Source organism: Amblyomma americanum, chromosome 2 (assembly GCF_052857255.1).
Source record: "Amblyomma americanum isolate KBUSLIRL-KWMA chromosome 2, ASM5285725v1, whole genome shotgun sequence".
Classification (NCBI taxonomy): domain Eukaryota; kingdom Metazoa; phylum Arthropoda; class Arachnida; order Ixodida; family Ixodidae; genus Amblyomma; species Amblyomma americanum.
Genome location: NC_135498.1, coordinates 219,083,145 through 219,087,971, shown reverse-complemented (window position 1 = coordinate 219,087,971; position 4,827 = coordinate 219,083,145). Strand labels below are relative to the sequence as shown.

At 55.3% G+C, this 4,827-nt stretch overlaps 1 pseudogene; it reads left to right on the top strand.

Annotated features, from left to right (window-relative positions):
• Positions 1-800: 800 nt before the first annotated feature.
• Positions 801-4,413, top strand: LOC144120374 (uncharacterized; annotated as a pseudogene).
• Positions 4,414-4,827: the final 414 nt, after the last annotated feature.

Below are 4,827 nucleotides of genomic sequence, written 5' to 3'. Positions count from 1 at the left end.
TCGCGCTGCCTCTAATCCCCGCGGGGTCTCTCGGCAGACGGCGCTCGCAGCGGCGAAAAGCTTTCCGGATCCGGTTGTTGCTGCATGGCTTCCATCTTGCGTTCCCATTGCCACTACAACAACTGGCGCAAAACGCCGCGAAGAAGATCAAAGAAGAGAACGGGGTGGTAAAAGCCCAAGCCCTAAGACACGAGAACGAGAAGCTAAAGCGGAGAATCGCCGAACAGGATGCAACCATCAAGGAAATCAACGAGAAGCTAACGACAATAATTGCGATGCAGCAACAGTACCAGCTGCTGCCGAAGCCCACACAAGAGAGGAAACAAGACGAGATAACCGAGGACGAACCATAGGTCGAGGTGGAACCGAGAGCCAGAAAAGCGGCGGAACCGGCTCCCAAGAAGAGAGCCATAGAGGGCGCCAAGGAACGAATGATAATTGAGAATCGAAAAACAGGAAGACAGACTCGACCATCTTGAGGCGACCAGCAAGGTAACCAACGAACGCCTCACTGCGCTCGCGCAAATGGTTCAGCAGATGACAACGAACATACAGAGCACGATCAGGAACATGATGGCGCAGATGCAGGCACAGCTGCAGACGCAGATACAGGCATAAATACAAGGTATGGAAGCACAGATCATCGCCAAACTGCAGCAATAATGGACGGGACAGCACGTACAGCAGCATCCACACCGCCAGTGAGAGGCCTCTTGGTCTGGCACTGGAACTGCAACGGCTTTAGCGGCGAGAGCGGTGCTGCAGCAACACTTGCAGCAACGAGGAAACCAGACGTCATAATGATTCAAGAAACACACAGCGAAGAGACGCCGAGACTACTCGGCTACCGGTCGCACGACAGCCCGCCGAACAAAAGGGACACGTCCAAGGGCAAGGGCAGAGGGGTCTGAACCTTCGTCAGGAAAGGGATCACCTTCATGGAAAACAAAATGATCTGCAGAAGCGCTATCGAACACTGCACGGTGGAAGTAATCACGGGAAAGAAGAGGAAGGAGAGCACTTTCCTGGTGAACGTCGACAGCAATCCGTCTCACGGACAACAGAGGTCCAAGGCACTATTCCACAAGGCGACTTCAGTTGCGGGGAGCAATACGCTCTTAGCGTGCGGAGACTTTAACGCTCCGAGCCAAGACAGGCTACCACAGAACGACGGTCAAGGGGAGAGAGCTGATGAAAGACGCCACCGACGTGGGACTGAACCTAATCACGGATCCGGCCTTTCTCACCAGGATCGGCACATCAGTTACGAGAGACACCACTCCCACTCCAGACCTTACCTTCGTCAAAACCGACGGAGGATCAAGAGAAGCGAAATGAAGAAACACGGGCCAAGAGCTAGGCAGCGATCACTACATCGTGAAAGTCCTCGTACCGCTCGAAGGCCAAGGCAACACCGGCATAAGGAAGCATCGCAATACGGACTGGGACGCCTTTCGAAAGGCGCTACCCGCTGTGCAACTGGACATTACGGACATCGACCAATGGGCAGCCAACGTCGTTGAGACGACGGAAGGAGCCACCAAAGTGCTGGAGACGGACGAACGGATAGACAAGTTGGACAGTCGGCTGGCCCACCTGATAGAAGCCAAGCAGTCCATAAAGTCGAGGTGGCAGAAGCGACGAACCAACCGAAGTCTAAGGAAGAAGATCGCCGAGCTCAACAGGCAGATCGAGGTCCACTGCAGGGTGCTACGCACCCAACAGTGGAACGAGGCCTGCAACGAAACCGACGGACAGATGCACAAGGGCAAGACGTGGAACATACTGCGGCACCTCCTCGACGAAACCAAGACCAAGGGCCACCAACACAACAACCTGGACAGGATCCTACACAAGGCAATCTGCGAACACGGGGAGGACGAGGTCAAGCGACGCTTGGACGCCAAGTACCTACCGACCACCCCCACGGAAAGACACCAGGATTACCAAGGCAACGAGAACGAGACGCTAGATCGAGACATCCAGAAGTGGGAGGTCAGAGTTTCCCTGCAGGATCTCAATGACAGGTCCGCCGCGGGTCCCGATCGAGTGACCAACAGAGCGCTCAAGAACCTCGACGAAGCGGCCATCGAAACGCTCACGAACTTCTACAAGTGCTGGCAGGATGGAAGGCTGCCCAAGCAATGGAAAGCAGCCAAGACGATCCTCATCCCCAAATCTGGCAGGCCGCCCAACATAGAGAACCTCAGGCCGATCTCGCTCACTTCGTGCGTGGGAAATGTCCTCGAGCACGTTCTCATGAACAGGTGGCAGCGTTACCTGGAAGAATCGGAGCTTTACCCAAATTCCATCATCGGGTTTTTGAACAAGCTCGGGACGCAAGACGCCATGATATTACTGAAGAACGAGATCATCGACGATACGACGGGCACCAGGGACAACAGAGCCATACTCGGGCTGGACTTGCAGAGCGCCTTCGATAAAGTGAGGCACTCGGCTATCCTGGCCCAAGTATCCAGGCTAAACATGGGCAGGAGGATATACCAGTACATCAAAGACTTCCTGACGGAACGGACCACCGAAATCTGCGCGGGAGACCTGCAGCTCGAAGAGAAGCAACTGGGCAGCGTCGGAACTCCGCAGGGCTCGGTGATCTCCCCGCTACTCTTCAACCTCGTGATTATCGGGGTGGCCAACCGGCTAGAAAGAGTAGCCGGCGTGCGGCACACCATCTACGCCAACGACGTTACGCTATGGGTACCGGGAGGAAGCGACGGACACATTGATACAAAGCTGCAAGAAGCGGTCAACGCCATCGAGGAGCAGCTGGACGGGTCTGGACTCGGTTGCTCTCCGACCAAGTCAGAACTTCTGGTGATCCCACCGAAAGGAGCGGGCAGGAAAAGAAAGAATATGGAAGTCAAGTACGAGCGTCCCAAGATCATGGTCAAGACGGCGGGAGGCCAAGTAATACCGGAGGTCGAGAAGATTCGAATGCTCGGGCTGCTCATCCAGCGAAACCGAGTCAACGGTGAAACGGTCAACACGCTCGCAGCCAAAGCTACCGCGGCAATGAGACTCATCAGGAGGGTGTCCAACAGAAACGCGGGGATGAAGGATGAGAGCCTGACTAGGCTCGTTCAATCCTTCGCAGTTAGCCACATAACGTACGTGGCCGCCTTTAACAACTGGAGGCCGAGCGAACGTAACACGATAGACGCCACCATACGCAAGGCGTATAAGGCGGCACTCGGTCTCCTCGGGAGCACGAGCATCGAAAAATTCATTGGGCTCGGAGTCGACAACACGCTAGACGAAATAGCCGAAGCACCGAGAACGGCGCAACTCGAGCGTCTTTCTGAAACGAGAACCGGGAGACAGATACTGCAGGACCTTGGCCTCGAGCCGAGGGAAGACACGCAGCAGAAAGACGTACCTATACCGGATAGCATCAACAGAAAGCTCAGGGTTTGCCTGATCCCGAGGAACGTGAACACTGAGCACAACAAGGAGCGGAGGCTGGCGAGGGCCAGAGCTCTCGTGGACGTCCACGCCAGAGAAGAAGGCGGCGTATACGTGGACGCGGCGGAGTATCGAGGGAGCAGCGACGCATACGCAGCGGTGGTTGTCGGGGCATCGACGGGTGCAACGAAGACCGCGGCGAGCGTCCGGACTCGAGAAGCGCACCGGGCGGAGGATGTGGCCATCGCTTTGGCCGTCTCCGACCCCGGATGCACTACAGTGCTGTGTGACTCTAGAACGGCAGTGAAGAACTACGCCAAGGGTATGGTATGTAGTGAGGCCGCGCGCATACTGCGCAAGGCCGAAGAGATCGGACGCAAAAGTGTTGTGGTGATCAAGTGGTTTCCGGCCCACATGGGCAGTGACGTGTCGGAACGCGGGAACGTAAACCACAACGAGACGGCCAACTCGGCCGCGCGAGGACTAACCAACCGCGCGGCTGCAAGCACGGCCAACTCGTAGTGTTGGTCGCGGTGCAGTGCCAAGGACAAGATGACCACCTTCAACGAAATAGTGAAATGGTACAGACTGAACAGACAGATTATGCCGCCACCTCACCCGGGGCTTACCCGAAAGGAAGCAGTGTTATACAGACAGTTACAGACGGGGTCCCTGCTCACCCCGGTGATAGCTAAGCACGTGTGTCCGAGTGTGTACGCGAGTGACGTGTGTGGATTGTGCGCGAAGGAGAGAGCCACCGCGGCTCACATCCTTTGGGACTGTAGTGTAAATCAGCGAGAAGCCAGCGAGGAGACGACGATCCCGCCGCAGCTAGAGGATGCAACGAGGAGCTATGATTAAGAGAAACAACTCAAGGCCGTCCAGCAGGTCTCGGCAGCTCTAGAAAGGCAGCGACCGAGCGAAACCGAGGAGAACGGGGGCAGCACCCCCAAGAAGGGGGCGGCGGCCCTTTCGGATCCGCGGAAGTAGCGAGGGACCAAGACCTCGAGGAGCACAACGCACGAGACTGACGTAGTGGCCGCGTTGCGGTAAAAGCTTGTCCTCCCTGCGTGGTGGGAGCCTAACCGATTCTGCAGGCATTTTCAATAAAGTTGTTCTCTCTCTCTCTCTCTCTAAAAGTGGGCTGAAAATCCCCATCTTCATAGTGCTCTAAATTAGACACATATCTACTGTTTTGTGACTACTGCATGCCTTGCGTTTGAAGTCTCATCAGTGCTTCTCTGTGTACATGTGAACCCATTGGAAAGGGGTAAAATTTTGTTCCCTTTGTTTTCTAGTTGAAGTGAAAGCATGGAACAAGCCGACCTAGTAATTATGAATCTAGTCTGATAAATATTTGCTGCATACATTTCAATCAATATCTGCAGTGCAGTGTTTTCATTG